Source organism: Ranitomeya variabilis, chromosome 4 (genome assembly GCF_051348905.1).
Source record: "Ranitomeya variabilis isolate aRanVar5 chromosome 4, aRanVar5.hap1, whole genome shotgun sequence".
Taxonomy (NCBI): Eukaryota; Metazoa; Chordata; class Amphibia; order Anura; family Dendrobatidae; genus Ranitomeya; species Ranitomeya variabilis.
The window spans coordinates 315,802,257-315,819,961 of NC_135235.1; the positions used below are offsets into that span (position 1 = coordinate 315,802,257).

Consider the following 17,705-nt stretch of genomic DNA (forward strand, 5'->3'; position numbering starts at 1 on the left):
TTTTTGTGTGGTGCAACAAGTTGGTTTAAGGATATAAGCAGTCAAAGAATAAAACTGACTAATATTTCAAAATTTTAAACAAAATTTAGATATTTTCACAGAAAAAAACTAAAAATATATTGACCTAAATTTACAGTTAATGTAAAGTACAATGTGTCACAAAAAACACTTTCAGAATTACAGGGATATGTAGAAGCATTCCAGAGTTATTACTGCATACAGTGATAAAAGTCATATTTTTTTAAAATGGGGCTTGGCCATTTAGCTCAAAATAGGCTTGATAACTAATAGTTTAAACAAATGTATTGAAATAAAAACTGTAATATTAAATATTTTAAAATAATTTTCAATGACAATTACTGGTCATATTTCTGCTGACTAACTTGGAAAGAGTTAAGGCACAGAATCCACAAGAAGTCAGGATGGCCGAGCGGTCTAAGGCGCTGCGTTCAGGTCGCAGTCTTTCTTGGAGGCGTGGGTTCAAATCCCACTTCTGACATCACCTTTTCATGAAACTATACTGATTCTCAGTCAATTATTGATTAGATGGGGATCAAACCAAACTTAGCAATGGGCCTTAAAAAACCTGATCCCAAAGTTACCACTACCTGGGAGTCTTTGGGGTGAATCTGAAATTGTCGTCTATAAACGGAACTCTAGGACCGTGAAATAGTTTTTATGTGCATATGTTAGCTGTCTTGGCACTATAAAAATACTGCGGGCGGTCAATGGGGCGGGACTATTTCAACTCTTTGTGTTCTCTTTCCCTATTAGGGCGGAGACTCCACATCCTATGGGGCTGTTCTGGGAGATTTCTATAAACTGAATTGCCGGTAAGTCTAATTTCATATTTGATTACCTCATTCATCAATAGACCATAAAAATACTTAATAAACAAAAGCTTAAAAAGTAGGTAATCATAGTTTTAAAGTCTGAAATGCACATGCGATACTGACATCTAAGTTTCAGCATATTTTGGGACAAATGTTTTCACATTGAAAGTTAACAATCATTAAAATATTTTCTCTAAATTGTTGTCTCCTTTTTTGCTCCAATTATTTGCATTTGAACTCTTTGTGTTCTCTTTCCCTATTAGGGCGGAGACTCCACATCCTATGGGGCTGTTCTGGGAGATTTCTATAAACTGAATTGCCGGTAAGTCTAATTTCATATTTGATTACCTCATTCATCAATAGACCATAAAAATACTTAATAAACAAAAGCTTAAAAAGTAGGTAATCATAGTTTTAAAGTCTGAAATGCACATGCGATACTGACATCTAAGTTTCAGCATTTTTTGGGACAAATGTCCCAAATGTTTCTTCTTCGGTCTAAGGTCTAAGAGAGACTGCGACCTGAACGCAGCGCCTTAGACCACTCGGCCATCCTGACTTCTTGTGGATTCTGTGCCTTAACTCTTTCCAAGTTAGTCAGAAGAAATATGACCAGTAATTGCCATTGAAAATTATTTTAAAATATTTAATATTACAGTTTTTATTTCAATACATTTGTTTAAACTATTAGTTATCAAGCCTATTTTGAGCTAAATGGCCAAGCCCCATTTTAAAAAAATATGACTTTTATCACTGTATGCAGTAATAACTCTGGAATGCTTGCATTTAATAACAAATAAAACTTGATGTAACATTATGCATGCACATTGTCTTTTATGTGCAACCATCACCTGTCTCACAAACACAGGGTTTGAATGAACCTGATGAATGGAGTCAAATTGAAAATGTAAAAAAATCTCTGTCAAAATTGCTGTTTTTTTCTACTCATTCACAAAGAATTAATGAAAGTTATTAAATATGTACAACAAAATAGCAGGAGTTTCAAATAGAAATCATGCTGCAAAAACCAGTCAAAGCAAAAATAAAAATATCTACTTTCAGGGGTTTCGCTTGACATTTGCCAAGTGTCTAGCACTCCTAAAGTTGTTTGTGTTTGGCCGAAATAGCTCAGATGGGAGAGCGTTAGACTGAAGATCTAAAGGTCCCTGGTTCGATCCCGGGTTTCGGCAACATCACTTTTCTTGATTCTTTACATTTTAAGGAGAAAATAAACAGAGCACGTGGACTGATTATTTAAAGAAAATGTAAAAGGCCTAAAAATCTTAACTATCTACAGAAAATAAAATGTTAAAAAGATGAGAAATGGGAACTTTTCCATTTGAGCAAATTATTATTTTTTTGTAATTTTTCCTCTGTTTTGTTTATTTCCATTTCACTTAGCTGTAAGAGGATTTAAAGGGAACCTGATAGCTGATAAAGAAAGCATGTATCAGACACTAGCTGAATGATTTCAACCATGTATGTTTGACTATGAAATGCTGTGGTGTATATGAATTCATTGTGAGAAGTAATTTCTAAAATGGGGTCACTTTGGGGGGGTTTCTGCTGTTTTGGTACTTTTGGTACTCTGCAAATTTTACCTGCAAACTATTCTTGCAAAATCTGCATTCCAAAATCCAAATAGCGCTCTTATTTTCAAAGCCCTGCTGTGTGGCCAAACAGTAGATTCTGAAGAAATATGGTGCATCACTGCATTTTGTGAGAAATCTAACATTTCTAACATCCTAACAAAATAAAAGGAGGTTTGAAAGTGAATGCTGACAAAAAGTACACATATGAAAAATGCTATTTATTTACATTTTTGTGTGGTGCAACAAGTTGGTTTAAGGATATAAGCAGTCAAAGAATAAAACTGACTAATATTTCAAAATTTTAAACAAAATTTAGATATTTTCACAGAAAAAAACTAAAAATATATTGACCTAAATTTACAGTTAATGTAAAGTACAATGTGTCACAAAAAACACTTTCAGAATTACAGGGATATGTAGAAGCATTCCAGAGTTATTACTGCATACAGTGATAAAAGTCATATTTTTTTAAAATGGGGCTTGGCCATTTAGCTCAAAATAGGCTTGATAACTAATAGTTTAAACAAATGTATTGAAATAAAAACTGTAATATTAAATATTTTAAAATAATTTTCAATGACAATTACTGGTCATATTTCTGCTGACTAACTTGGAAAGAGTTAAGGCACAGAATCCACAAGAAGTCAGGATGGCCGAGAGGTCTAAGGCGCTGCGTTCAGGTCGCAGTCTCTCTTGGAGGCGTGGGTTCAAATCCCACTTCTGACATCACCTTTTCATGAAACTATACTGATTCTCAGTCAATTATTGATTAGATGGGGATCAAACCAAACTTAGCAATGGGCCTTAAAAAACCTGATCCCAAAGTTACCACTACCTGGGAGTCTTTGGGGTGAATCTGAAATTGTCGTCTATAAACGGAACTCTAGGACCGTGAAATAGTTTTTATGTGCATATGTTAGCTGTCTTGGCACTATAAAAATACTGCGGGCGGTCAATGGGGCGGGACTATTTCAACTCTTTGTGTTCTCTTTCCCTATTAGGGCGGAGACTCCACATCCTATGGGGCTGTTCTGGGAGATTTCTATAAACTGAATTGCCGGTAAGTCTAATTTCATATTTGATTACCTCATTCATCAATAGACCATAAAAATACTTAATAAACAAAAGCTTAAAAGGTAGGTAATCATAGTTTTAAAGTCTGAAATGCACATGCGATACTGACATCTAAGTTTCAGCACATTTTGGGACAAATGTTTTCACATTGAAAGTTAACAATCATTAAAATATTTTCTCTAAATTGTTGTCTCCTTTTTTGCTCCAATTATTTGCATTTAATAACAAATAAAACTTGATGTAACATTATGCATGCACATTGTCTTTTATGTGCAACCATCACCTGTCTCACAAACACAGGGTTTGAATGAACCTGATGAATGGAGTCAAATTGAAAATGTAAAAAAATCTCTGTCAAAATTGCTGTTTTTTTCTACTCATTCACAAAGAGTTAATGAAAGTTATTACATATGTACAACAAATTAGCACGAGTTTCAAATAGAAATCATGCTGCAAAAACCAGTCAAAGCAAAAATAAAAATATCTACTTTCAGGGGTTTCGCTTGACATTTGCCAAGTGTCTAGCACTCCTAAAGTTGTTTGTGTTTGGCCGAAATAGCTCAGATGGGAGAGCGTTAGACTGAAGATCTAAAGGTCCCTGGTTCGATCCCGGGTTTCGGCAACATCACTTTTCTTGATTCTTTACATTTTAAGGAGAAAATAAACAAAGCACGTGGACTGATTATTTAAAGAAAATGTAAAAGGCCTAAAAATCTTAACTATCTACAGAAAATAAAATGTTAAAAAGATGAGAAATGGGAACTTTTCCATTTGAGCAAATTATTATTTTTTTGTAATTTTTCCTGTTTTGTTTATTTCCATTTCACTTAGCTGTAAGAGGATTTAAAGGGAACCTGATAGCTGATAAAGAAAGCATGTATCAGACACTAGCTGAATGATTTCAACCATGTATGTTTGACTATGAAATGCTGTGGTGTATATGAATTCATTGTGAGAAGTAATTTCTAAAATGGGGTCACTTTGGGGGGGTTTCTGCTGTTTTGGTACTTTTGGTACTCTGCAAATTTTACCTGCAAACTATTCTTGCAAAATCTGCATTCCAAAATCCAAATAGCGCTCTTATTTTCAAAGCCCTGCTGTGTGGCCAAACAGTAGATTCTGAAGAAATATGGTGCATCACCGCATTTTGTGAGAAATCTAACATTTCTAACATCCTAACAAAATAAAAGGAGGTTTGAAAGTGAATGCTGACAAAAAGTACACATATGAAAAATGCTATTTATTTACATTTTTGTGTGGTGCAACAAGTTGGTTTAAGGATATAAGCAGTCAAAGAATAAAACTGACTAATATTTCAAAATTTTAAACAAAATTTAGATATTTTCACAGAAAAAAACTAAAAATATATTGACCTAAATTTACAGTTAATGTAAAGTACAATGTGTCACAAAAAACACTTTCAGAATTACGGGGATATGTAGAAGCATTCCAGAGTTATTACTGCATACAGTGATAAAAGTCATATTTTTTTAAAATGGGGCTTGGCCATTTAGCTCAAAATAGGCTTGATAACTAATAGTTTAAACAAATGTATTGAAATAAAAACTGTAATATTAAATATTTTAAAATAATTTTCAATGGCAATTACTGGTCATATTTCTTCTGACTAACTTGGAAAGAGTTAAGGCACAGAATCTACAAGAAGTCAGGATGGCCGAGTGGTCTAAGGCGCTGCATTCAGGTCGCAGTCTCTCTTGGAGGCGTGGGTTCAAATCCCACTTCTGACATCATCTTTTCATGAAACTATACAGATTCTCAGTCAAATATTGATTAGATGGGGATCAAACCAAACTTAGCAATGGGCCTTAAAAAATCCGATCCCAAAGTTACCACTACCTGGGAGTCTTTGGGGTGAATCTGAAATTGTCGTCTATAAACGGAACTCTAGGACCGTGAAATAGTTTTTATGTGCATATGTTAGCTGTCTTGGCACTATAAAAATACTGCGGGCGGTCAATGGGGCGGGACTATTTCAACTCTTTGTGTTCTCTTTCCCTATTAGGGCGGAGACTCCACATCCTATGGGGCTGTTCTGGGAGATTTCTATAAACTGAATTGCCGGTAAGTCTAATTTCATATTTGATTACCTCATTCATCAATAGACCATAAAAATACTTAATAAACAAAAGCTTAAAAAGTAGGTAATCATAGTTTTAAAGTCTGAAATGCACATGCGATACTGACATCTAAGTTTCAGCATATTTTGGGACAAATGTTTTCACATTGAAAGTTAACAATCATTAAAATATTTTCTCTAAATTGTTGTCTCCTTTTTTGCTCCAATTATTTGCATTTGAACTTTTTGTGTTCTCTTTCCCTATTAGGGCGGAGACTCCACATCCTATGGGGCTGTTCTGGGAGATTTCTATAAACTGAATTGCCGGTAAGTCTAATTTCATATTTGATTACCTCATTCATCAATAGACCATAAAAATACTTAATAAACAAAAGCTTAAAAGGTAGGTAATCATAGTTTTAAAGTCTGAAATGCACATGCGATACTGACATCTAAGTTTCAGCACATTTTGGGACAAATGTTTTCACATTGAAAGTTAACAATCATTAAAATATTTTCTCTAAATTGTTGTCTCCTTTTTTGCTCCAATTATTTGCATTTAATAACAAATAAAACTTGATGTAACATTATGCATGCACATTGTCTTTTATGTGCAACCATCACCTGTCTCACAAACACAGGGTTTGAATGAACCTGATGAATGGAGTCAAATTGAAAATGTAAAAAAATCTCTGTCAAAATTGCTGTTTTTTTCTACTCATTCACAAAGAGTTAATGAAAGTTATTACATATGTACACCAAATAGCAGGAGTTTCAAATAGAAATCATGCTGCAAAAACCAGTCAAAGCAAAAATAAAAATATCTACTTTCAGGGGTTTCGCTTGACATTTGCCAAGTGTCTAGCACTCCTAAAGTTGTTTGTGTTTGGCTGAAATAGCTCAGATGGGAGAGCATTAGACTGAAGATCTAAAGGTCCCTGGTTCGATCCCGGGTTTCGGCAACATCACTTTTCTTGATTCTTTACATTTTAAGGAGAAAATAAACAGAGCACGTGGACTGATTATTTAAAGAAAATGTAAAAGGCCTAAAAATCTTAACTATCTACAGAAAATAAAATGTTAAAAAGATGAGAAATGGGAACTTTTCCATTTGAGCAAATTATTATTTTTTTGTAATTTTTCCTCTGTTTTGTTTATTTCCATTTCACTTAGCTGTAAGAGGATTTAAAGGGAACCTGATAGCTGATAAAGAAAGCATGTATCAGACACTAGCTGAATGATTTCAACCATGTATGTTTGACTATGAAATGCTGTGGTGTATATGAATTCATTGTGAGAAGTAATTTCTAAAATGGGGTCACTTTGGGGGGGTTTCTGCTGTTTTGGTACTTTTGGTACTCTGCAAATTTTACCTGCAAACTATTCTTGCAAAATCTGCATTCCAAAATCCAAATAGCGCTCTTATTTTCAAAGCCCTGCTGTGTGGCCAAACAGTAGATTCTGAAGAAATATGGTGCATCACCGCATTTTGTGAGAAATCTAACATTTCTAACATCCTAACAAAATAAAAGGAGGTTTGAAAGTGAATGCTGACAAAAAGTACACATATGAAAAATGCTATTTATTTACATTTTTGTGTGGTGCAACAAGTTGGTTTAAGGATATAAGCAGTCAAAGAATGAAAATGACTAATATTTCAAAATTTTAAGCAAAATTTAGATATTTTCACAGAAAAAACTAAAAATATATTGACCTAAATTTACAGTTAATGTAAAGTACAATGTGTCACAAAAAACACTTTCAGAATTACAGGGATATGTAGAAGCATTCCAGAGTTATTACTGCATACAGTGATAAAAGTCATATTTTTTTAAAATGGGGCTTGGCCATTTAGCTCAAAATAGGCTTGATAACTAATAGTTTAAACAAATGTATTGAAATAAAAACTGTAATATTAAATATTTTAAAATAATTTTCAATGACAATTACTGGTCATATTTCTGCTGACTAACTTGGAAAGAGTTAAGGCACAGAATCCACGAGAAGTCAGGATGGCCGAGAGGTCTAAGGCGCTGCGTTCAGGTCGCAGTCTCTCTTGGAGGCGTGGGTTCAAATCCCACTTCTGACATCACCTTTTCATGAAACTATACTGATTCTCAGTCAATTATTGATTAGATGGGGATCAAACCAAACTTAGCAATGGGCCTTAAAAAACCTGATCCCAAAGTTACCACTACCTGGGAGTCTTTGGGGTGAATCTGAAATTGTCGTCTATAAACGGAACTCTAGGACCGTGAAATAGTTTTTATGTGCATATGTTAGCTGTCTTGGCACTATAAAAATACTGCGGGCGGTCAATGGGGCGGGACTATTTCAACTCTTTGTGTTCTCTTTCCCTATTAGGGCGGAGACTCCACATCCTATGGGGCTGTTCTGGGAGATTTCTATAAACTGAATTGCCGGTAAGTCTAATTTCATATTTGATTACCTCATTCATCAATAGACCATAAAAATACTTAATAAACAAAAGCTTAAAAGGTAGGTAATCATAGTTTTAAAGTCTGAAATGCACATGCGATACTGACATCTAAGTTTCAGCACATTTTGGGACAAATGTTTTCACATTGAAAGTTAACAATCATTAAAATATTTTCTCTAAATTGTTGTCTCCTTTTTTGCTCCAATTATTTGCATTTAATAACAAATAAAACTTGATGTAACATTATGCATGCACATTGTCTTTTATGTGCAACCATCACCTGTCTCACAAACACAGGGTTTGAATGAACCTGATGAATGGAGTCAAATTGAAAATGTAAAAAAATCTCTGTCAAAATTGCTGTTTTTTTCTACTCATTCACAAAGAGTTAATGAAAGTTATTACATATGTACAACAAATTAGCACGAGTTTCAAATAGAAATCATGCTGCAAAAACCAGTCAAAGCAAAAATAAAAATATCTACTTTCAGGGGTTTCGCTTGACATTTGCCAAGTGTCTAGCACTCCTAAAGGTGTTTGTGTTTGGCCGAAATAGCTCAGATGGGAGAGCGTTAGACTGAAGATCTAAAGGTCCCTGGTTCAATCCCGGGTTTCGGCAACATCACTTTTCTTGATTCTTTACATTTTAAGGAGAAAATAAACAAAGCACGTGGACTGATTATTTAAAGAAAATGTAAAAGGCCTAAAAATCTTAACTATCTACAGAAAATAAAATGTTAAAAAGATGAGAAATGGGAACTTTTCCATTTGAGCAAATTATTATTTTTTTGTAATTTTTCCTCTGTTTTGTTTATTTCCATTTCACTTAGCTGTAAGAGGATTTAAAGGGAACCTGATAGCTGATAAAGAAAGCATGTATCAGACACTAGCTGAATGATTTCAACCATGTATGTTTGACTATGAAATGCTGTGGTGTATATGAATTCATTGTGAGAAGTAATTTCTAAAATGGGGTCACTTTGGGGGGGTTTCTGCTGTTTTGGTACTTTTGGTACTCTGCAAATTTTACCTGCAAACTATTCTTGCAAAATCTGCATTCCAAAATCCAAATAGCGCTCTTATTTTCAAAGCCCTGCTGTGTGGCCAAACAGTAGATTCTGAAGAAATATGGTGCATCACCGCATTTTGTGAGAAATCTAACATTTCTAACATCCTAACAAAATAAAAGGAGGTTTGAAAGTGAATGCTGACAAAAAGTACACATATGAAAAATGCTATTTATTTACATTTTTGTGTGGTGCAACAAGTTGGTTTAAGGATATAAGCAGTCAAAGAATAAAACTGACTAATATTTCAAAATTTTAAACAAAATTTAGATATTTTCACAGAAAAAAACTAAAAATATATTGACCTAAATTTACAGTTAATGTAAAGTACAATGTGTCACAAAAAACACTTTCAGAATTACGGGGATATGTAGAAGCATTCCAGAGTTATTACTGCATACAGTGATAAAAGTCATATTTTTTTAAAATGGGGCTTGGCCATTTAGCTCAAAATAGGCTTGATAACTAATAGTTTAAACAAATGTATTGAAATAAAAACTGTAATATTAAATATTTTAAAATAATTTTCAATGGCAATTACTGGTCATATTTCTTCTGACTAACTTGGAAAGAGTTAAGGCACAGAATCTACAAGAAGTCAGGATGGCCGAGTGGTCTAAGGCGCTGCGTTCAGGTCGCAGTCTCTCTTGGAGGCGTGGGTTCAAATCCCACTTCTGACATCATCTTTTCATGAAACTATACAGATTCTCAGTCAAATATTGATTAGATGGGGATCAAACCAAACTTAGCAATGGGCCTTAAAAAATCCGATCCCAAATTTACCACTACCTGGGAGTCTTTGGGGTGAATCTGAAATTGTCGTCTATAAACGGAACTCTAGGACCGTGAAATAGTTTTTATGTGCATATGTTAGCTGTCTTGGCACTATAAAAATACTGCGGGCGGTCAATGGGGCGGGACTATTTCAACTCTTTGTGTTCTCTTTCCCTATTAGGGCGGAGACTCCACATCCTATGGGGCTGTTCTGGGAGATTTCTATAAACTGAATTGCCGGTAAGTCTAATTTCATATTTGATTACCTCATTCATCAATAGACCATAAAAATACTTAATAAACAAAAGCTTAAAAAGTAGGTAATCATAGTTTTAAAGTCTGAAATGCACATGCGATACTGACATCTAAGTTTCAGCATATTTTGGGACAAATGTTTTCACATTGAAAGTTAACAATCATTAAAATATTTTCTCTAAATTGTTGTCTCCTTTTTTGCTCCAATTATTTGCATTTGAACTCTTTGTGTTCTCTTTCCCTATTAGGGCGGAGACTCCACATCCTATGGGGCTGTTCTGGGAGATTTCTATAAACTGAATTGCCGGTAAGTCTAATTTCATATTTGATTACCTCATTCATCAATAGACCATAAAAATACTTAATAAACAAAAGCTTAAAAAGTAGGTAATCATAGTTTTAAAGTCTGAAATGCACATGCGATACTGACATCTAAGTTTCAGCATATTTTGGGACAAATATCCCAAATGTTTCTTCTTCGGTCTAAGGTCTAAGAGAGACTGCGACCTGAACGCAGCGCCTTAGACCACTCGGCCATCCTGACTTCTTGTGGATTCTGTGCCTTAACTCTTTCCAAGTTAGTCAGAAGAAATATGACCAGTAATTGCCATTGAAAATTATTTTAAAATATTTAATATTACAGTTTTTATTTCAATACATTTGTTTAAACTATTAGTTATCAAGCCTATTTTGAGCTAAATGGCCAAGCCCCATTTTAAAAAAATATGACTTTTATCACTGTATGCAGTAATAACTCTGGAATGCTTGCATTTAATAACAAATAAAACTTGATGTAACATTATGCATGCACATTGTCTTTTATGTGCAACCATCACCTGTCTCACAAACACAGGGTTTGAATGAACCTGATGAATGGAGTCAAATTGAAAATGTAAAAAAATCTCTGTCAAAATTGCTGTTTTTTTCTACTCATTCACAAAGAATTAATGAAAGTTATTAAATATGTACAACAAAATAGCAGGAGTTTCAAATAGAAATCATGCTGCAAAAACCAGTCAAAGCAAAAATAAAAATATCTACTTTCAGGGGTTTCGCTTGACATTTGCCAAGTGTCTAGCACTCCTAAAGTTGTTTGTGTTTGGCTGAAATAGCTCAGATGGGAGAGCATTAGACTGAAGATCTAAAGGTCCCTGGTTCGATCCCGGGTTTCGGCAACATCACTTTTCTTGATTCTTTACATTTTAAGGAGAAAATAAACAGAGCACGTGGACTGATTATTTAAAGAAAATGTAAAAGGCCTAAAAATCTTAACTATCTACAGAAAATAAAATGTTAAAAAGATGAGAAATGGGAACTTTTCCATTTGAGCAAATTATTATTTTTTTGTAATTTTTCCTCTGTTTTGTTTATTTCCATTTCACTTAGCTGTAAGAGGATTTAAAGGGAACCTGATAGCTGATAAAGAAAGCATGTATCAGACACTAGCTGAATGATTTCAACCATGTATGTTTGACTATGAAATGCTGTGGTGTATATGAATTCATTGTGAGAAGTAATTTCTAAAATGGGGTCACTTTGGGGGGGTTTCTGCTGTTTTGGTACTTTTGGTACTCTGCAAATTTTACCTGCAAACTATTCTTGCAAAATCTGCATTCCAAAATCCAAATAGCGCTCTTATTTTCAAAGCCCTGCTGTGTGGCCAAACAGTAGATTCTGAAGAAATATGGTGCATCACCGCATTTTGTGAGAAATCTAACATTTCTAACATCCTAACAAAATAAAAGGAGGTTTGAAAGTGAATGCTGACAAAAAGTACACATATGAAAAATGCTATTTATTTACATTTTTGTGTGGTGCAACAAGTTGGTTTAAGGATATAAGCAGTCAAAGAATAAAACTGACTAATATTTCAAAATTTTAAACAAAATTTAGATATTTTCACAGAAAAAAACTAAAAATATATTGACCTAAATTTACAGTTAATGTAAAGTACAATGTGTCACAAAAAACACTTTCAGAATTACAGGGATATGTAGAAGCATTCCAGACTTATTACTGCATACAGTGATAAAAGTCATATTTTTTTAAAATGGGGCTTGGCCATTTAGCTCAAAATAGGCTTGATAACTAATAGTTTAAACAAATGTATTGAAATAAAAACTGTAATATTAAATATTTTAAAATAATTTTCAGTGACAATTACTGGTCATATTTCTGCTGACTAACTTGGAAAGAGTTAAGGCACAGAATCCACAAGAAGTCAGGATGGCCGAGCGGTCTAAGGCGCTGCGTTCAGGTCGCAGTCTCTCTTGGAGGCGTGGGTTCAAATCCCACTTCTGACATCACCTTTTCATGAAACTATACTGATTCTCAGTCAATTATTGATTAGATGGGGATCAAACCAAACTTAGCAATGGGCCTTAAAAAACCTGATCCCAAAGTTACCACTACCTGGGAGTCTTTGGGGTGAATCTGAAATTGTCGTCTATAAACGGAACTCTAGGACCGTGAAATAGTTTTTATGTGCATATGTTAGCTGTCTTGGCACTATAAAAATACTGCGGGCGGTCAATGGGGCGGGACTATTTCAACTCTTTGTGTTCTCTTTCCCTATAAGGGCGGAGACTCCACATCCTATGGGGCTGTTCTGGGAGATTTCTATAAACTGAATTGCCGGTAAGTCTAATTTCATATTTGATTACCTCATTCATCAATAGACCATAAAAATACTTAATAAACAAAAGCTTAAAAGGTAGGTAATCATAGTTTTAAAGTCTGAAATGCACATGCGATACTGACATCTAAGTTTCATCACATTTTGGGACAAATGTTTTCACATTGAAAGTTAACAATCATTAAAATATTTTCTCTAAATTGTTGTCTCCTTTTTTGCTCCAATTATTTGCATTTAATAACAAATAAAACTTGATGTAACATTATGCATGCACATTGTCTTTTATGTGCAACCATCACCTGTCTCACAAACACAGGGTTTGAATGAACCTGATGAATGGAGTCAAATTGAAAATGTAAAAAAATCTCTGTCAAAATTGCTGTTTTTTTCTACTCATTCACAAAGAGTTAATGAAAGTTATTACATATGTACAACAAATTAGCACGAGTTTCAAATAGAAATCATGCTGCAAAAACCAGTCAAAGCAAAAATAAAAATATCTACTTTCAGGGGTTTCGCTTGACATTTGCCAAGTGTCTAGCACTCCTAAAGTTGTTTGTGTTTGGCCGAAATAGCTCAGATGGGAGAGCGTTAGACTGAAGATCTAAAGGTCCCTGGTTCGATCCCGGGTTTCGGCAACGTCACTTTTCTTGATTCTTTACATTTTAAGGAGAAAATAAACAAAGCACGTGGACTGATTATTTAAAGAAAATGTAAAAGGCCTAAAAATCTTAACTATCTACAGAAAATAAAATGTTAAAAAGATGAGAAATGGGAACTTTTCCATTTGAGCAAATTATTATTTTTTTGTAATTTTTCCTCTGTTTTGTTTATTTCCATTTCACTTAGCTGTAAGAGGATTTAAAGGGAACCTGATAGCTGATAAAGAAAGCATGTATCAGACACTAGCTGAATGATTTCAACCATGTATGTTTGACTATGAAATGCTGTGGTGTATATGAATTCATTGTGAGAAGTAATTTCTAAAATGGGGTCACTTTGGGGGGGTTTCTGCTGTTTTGGTACTTTTGGTACTCTGCAAATTTTACCTGCAAACTATTCTTGCAAAATCTGCATTCCAAAATCCAAATAGCGCTCTTATTTTCAAAGCCCTGCTGTGTGGCCAAACAGTAGATTCTGAAGAAATATGGTGCATCACCGCATTTTGTGAGAAATCTAACATTTCTAACATCCTAACAAAATAAAAGGAGGTTTGAAAGTGAATGCTGACAAAAAGTACACATATGAAAAATGCTATTTATTTACATTTTTGTGTGGTGCAACAAGTTGATTTAAGGATATAAGCAGTCAAAGAATAAAACTGACTAATATTTCAAAATTTTAAACAAAATTTAGATATTTTCACAGAAAAAAACTAAAAATATATTGACCTAAATTTACAGTTAATGTAAAGTACAATGTGTCACAAAAAACACTTTCAGAATTACAGGGATATGTAGAAGCATTCCAGAGTTATTACTGCATACAGTGATAAAAGTCATATTTTTTTAAAATGGGGCTTGGCCATTTAGCTCAAAATAGGCTTGATAACTAATAGTTTAAACAAATGTATTGAAATAAAAACTGTAATATTAAATATTTTAAAATAATTTTCAAAGACAATTACTGGTCATATTTCTGCTGACTAACTTGGAAAGAGTTAAGGCACAGAATCCACGAGAAGTCAGGATCGCCGAGAGGTCTAAGGCGCTGCGTTCAGGTCGCAGTCTCTCTTGGAGGCGTGGGTTCAAATCCCACTTCTGACATCACCTTTTCATGAAACTATACTGATTCTCAGTCAATTATTGATTAGATGGGGATCAAACCAAACTTAGCAATGGGCCTTAAAAAACCTGATCCCAAAGTTACCACTACCTGGGAGTCTTTGGGGTGAATCTGAAATTGTCGTCTATAAACGGAACTCTAGGACCGTGAAATAGTTTTTATGTGCATATGTTAGCTGTCTTGGCACTATAAAAATACTGCGGGCGGTCAATGGGGCGGGACTATTTCAACTCTTTGTGTTCTCTTTCCCTATTAGGGCGGAGACTCCACATCCTATGGGGCTGTTCTGGGAGATTTCTATAAACTGAATTGCCGGTAAGTCTAATTTCATATTTGATTACCTCATTCATCAATAGACCATAAAAATACTTAATAAACAAAAGCTTAAAAGGTAGGTAATCATAGTTTTAAAGTCTGAAATGCACATGCGATACTGACATCTAAGTTTCAGCACATTTTGGGACAAATGTTTTCACATTGAAAGTTAACAATCATTAAAATATTTTCTCTAAATTGTTGTCTCCTTTTTTGCTCCAATTATTTGCATTTAATAACAAATAAAACTTGATGTAACATTATGCATGCACATTGTCTTTTATGTGCAACCATCACCTGTCTCACAAACACAGGGTTTGAATGAACCTGATGAATGGAGTCAAATTGAAAATGTAAAAAAATCTCTGTCAAAATTGCTGTTTTTTTCTACTCATTCACAAAGAGTTAATGAAAGTTATTACATATGTACAACAAATTAGCACGAGTTTCAAATAGAAATCATGCTGCAAAAACCAGTCAAAGCAAAAATAGATTTTGGGAGAGATCCTTGTTTGGCGACGGGGGCGCGGGGGCCGCTGACCATGTGCTGTGCTGGCTTCGTTATATTGATGATATTTTTTTCATGTGGGCGGGTACCCCGCGGCAGCTCGAGGATTTTATGTCCCAATTAAACACGAATCCATTTAATATTAGATTGACTTATCAGTACCATTCTACAAGAATTGATTTCTTAGACGTCACTCTGGAGGTTGACGATGCCGGATATATCCAGACTGACGTCTTTCGAAAACCAACCTCTGTCAATGATTTGATTCGTGCAGATTCAGCACACAATCCTACCACTATCAGAGCTGTCCCGGTCGGACAGTTCCTTAGGATGAGACGGATCTGCTCATCCGACCAAAAATTCCAAAATCAAGCGGTGGACCTACAATCCCGCTTTTTGGCACGCGGCTATAGCCGCAGGAGTATCAAGCGTGGGTTTGATAGGGCAAGAAGAACTCGGCGCAGTGACCTATTATATGCTAACAAAAGGAAGAAAACTAATACCAATGATGATACCATCAGATTCATTGGTACATATAATCATGAATGGCAAAACATGAGGGGCATCCTGAAGAAACACTGGTCTATTTTGATGACAGAGCCCGCCCTGGGGAAGAGTCTAGGTGAATTCCCCGCTATGACAGCCAGGAGGGCACCGAATTTAGGTAATCTCCTGGTTAGGAGCCATTATGTTCCACCAATTAAAAATATTTTTGGCACTCGGGGCCCTCTCCTGGGGTGTTTTCGGTGTGGCCACTGCCTGGCTTGCGCCAATGTCGAACGGACTTCTACTTTTGAGACATCAGATGGGCTCAGACAGTTTCAGATCAGACAGCACATTTCGTGTGGTACAAGTAATGTAATATATTATGCCACATGTGCCTGCCCCCGCATCTATATTGGTTTAACATCTAGGGAACTTAGAATTAGGGTGCGTGAGCATGTCCGTGACATTGGCGCAGCCAGGCTGGTGGTCGATCCCTCTGAGCTGAAGACTATCCCGCGTCACTTTAGGACTTTCCATAATTGTGACGCGGGGTCTCTTCGGATCAGAGGGATCGAAAGTCTACATCTTGGGGTGAGGGGTGGGAATTACAAAAAACTCTTAGCCCAACATGAGGCGAACTGGATAGTTCGCCTCAACACCTTGGTCCCTAATGGACTCAATGAGGCATTGAGTTTTTCCTCTTTCCTGTAAGATGTTACTATATCCTGGGGCCTATTTGACTCCCCATTTTCTTTTCCATCATTTTGCATCCCCTGGATCATATAATTGGATCCTAATAATGTATATTTGTTTTTAATATTTATTTGTTTCTTCTTTTATGTTTTAGTCTGTATGTATCCTGGCATCGATCCGCTTATCCCAGACATATTCCTAGATGTTTCCAGCAGGATTTTCAAGTCTCCCACACATTGCGCCTGACATAAGGGCATCTTTACTTCTACTCAGAAAAAGAAATTATGAATATGAAAACGATGAAAGCCCTCTCTCTGCATTACTGTATATTTACCATGCATTGGCGCTAGATGTTGTGGGGAGCTGTGTGGGTTATGTCCATTCAGCCGTGCGTGTGCGCGCTGTGTATGCCGCGGCTCCTTCTCCTGCCTTGGCGTCTCCAGGCCTGCCGCAGCTGCGCAGTGAATTCATATTCCTGCGCATGCGCGGTAGGGCTTGACGCCACGGCCGGCGCAGGACCTGCGGCTCGCAGCGCGCACGCGCCGCTAGTGCTGGGACAATTGGCTGGTTCACAACATGTGACCAGCCCCACTGTTACCACCAATGAGATAAAAAGGTCCTTACCGGTACATTCAGCTATCCCCTTGAGAAAGCTGACACACCTAATAGCGAAACGTGCGTTGGGGCGTTCGTGTATGTGATCCCGGCTCACCTTCCCCATCTCACCCCTTGGTAAGTGCTGCTCTTGCTGCTTATTTTGAAATATATTTTTGGACCACTTGGCCTTGATGAATGCAGTTTTACACTTGGAGCAGCCTTTCCCTCCCCTGGGGCATTGGTGATGCCATTCTGATCCGGCACATCATCCTGTTTTTAGCTTTATTAAATGTGTTATATATTCTGATGTGTTGTTATAACAAAATATTATTTGTTTTACCCTTTATACTCCGGTTTCCTCCGATTTTTCAAGTTATTAAATATGTACAACAAAATAGCAGGAGTTTCAAATAGAAATCATGCTGCAAAAACCAGTCAAAGCAAAAATAAAAATATCTACTTTCAGGGGTTTCGCTTGACATTTGCCAAGTGTCTAGCACTCCTAAAGTTGTTTGTGTTTGGCCGAAATAGCTCAGATGGGAGAGCGTTAGACTGAAGATCTAAAGGTCCCTGG

The 17,705-nt window shown here is 35.6% G+C and overlaps 12 non-coding genes across 12 annotated transcripts; all 12 read left to right on the forward strand.

The window, feature by feature from the left end:
• The first annotated feature begins 416 nt into the window (after positions 1 to 416).
• TRNAL-CAG (transfer RNA leucine (anticodon CAG)) lies at positions 417 to 499 on the forward strand. Its single transcript has one exon. It is a non-coding gene; the product is annotated as a tRNA-Leu (tRNA).
• A 1,451-nt stretch (positions 500 to 1,950) lies between these two features.
• TRNAF-GAA (transfer RNA phenylalanine (anticodon GAA)) lies at positions 1,951 to 2,023 on the forward strand. Its single transcript has one exon. It is a non-coding gene; the product is annotated as a tRNA-Phe (tRNA).
• Positions 2,024 to 3,068: 1,045 nt separating this feature from the next.
• Positions 3,069 to 3,151, forward strand: TRNAL-CAG (transfer RNA leucine (anticodon CAG)). The gene has a single exon. It is a non-coding gene; the product is annotated as a tRNA-Leu (tRNA).
• Positions 3,152 to 4,048: 897 nt separating this feature from the next.
• Positions 4,049 to 4,121, forward strand: TRNAF-GAA (transfer RNA phenylalanine (anticodon GAA)). Its single transcript has one exon. It is a non-coding gene; the product is annotated as a tRNA-Phe (tRNA).
• Positions 4,122 to 5,164: 1,043 nt separating this feature from the next.
• Positions 5,165 to 5,247, forward strand: TRNAL-CAG (transfer RNA leucine (anticodon CAG)). The gene has a single exon. It is a non-coding gene; the product is annotated as a tRNA-Leu (tRNA).
• Positions 5,248 to 6,465: 1,218 nt separating this feature from the next.
• Positions 6,466 to 6,538, forward strand: TRNAF-GAA (transfer RNA phenylalanine (anticodon GAA)). The gene has a single exon. It is a non-coding gene; the product is annotated as a tRNA-Phe (tRNA).
• Positions 6,539 to 7,582: 1,044 nt separating this feature from the next.
• On the forward strand, positions 7,583 to 7,665 carry TRNAL-CAG (transfer RNA leucine (anticodon CAG)). Its single transcript has one exon. It is a non-coding gene; the product is annotated as a tRNA-Leu (tRNA).
• Positions 7,666 to 8,562: 897 nt separating this feature from the next.
• On the forward strand, positions 8,563 to 8,635 carry TRNAF-GAA (transfer RNA phenylalanine (anticodon GAA)). The gene has a single exon. It is a non-coding gene; the product is annotated as a tRNA-Phe (tRNA).
• A 1,045-nt stretch (positions 8,636 to 9,680) lies between these two features.
• On the forward strand, positions 9,681 to 9,763 carry TRNAL-CAG (transfer RNA leucine (anticodon CAG)). The gene has a single exon. It is a non-coding gene; the product is annotated as a tRNA-Leu (tRNA).
• Positions 9,764 to 11,214: 1,451 nt separating this feature from the next.
• Positions 11,215 to 11,287, forward strand: TRNAF-GAA (transfer RNA phenylalanine (anticodon GAA)). Its single transcript has one exon. It is a non-coding gene; the product is annotated as a tRNA-Phe (tRNA).
• Positions 11,288 to 12,332: 1,045 nt separating this feature from the next.
• Positions 12,333 to 12,415, forward strand: TRNAL-CAG (transfer RNA leucine (anticodon CAG)). Its single transcript has one exon. It is a non-coding gene; the product is annotated as a tRNA-Leu (tRNA).
• Positions 12,416 to 13,312: 897 nt separating this feature from the next.
• Positions 13,313 to 13,385, forward strand: TRNAF-GAA (transfer RNA phenylalanine (anticodon GAA)). Its single transcript has one exon. It is a non-coding gene; the product is annotated as a tRNA-Phe (tRNA).
• The last annotated feature ends 4,320 nt before the right edge of the window (positions 13,386 to 17,705 follow it).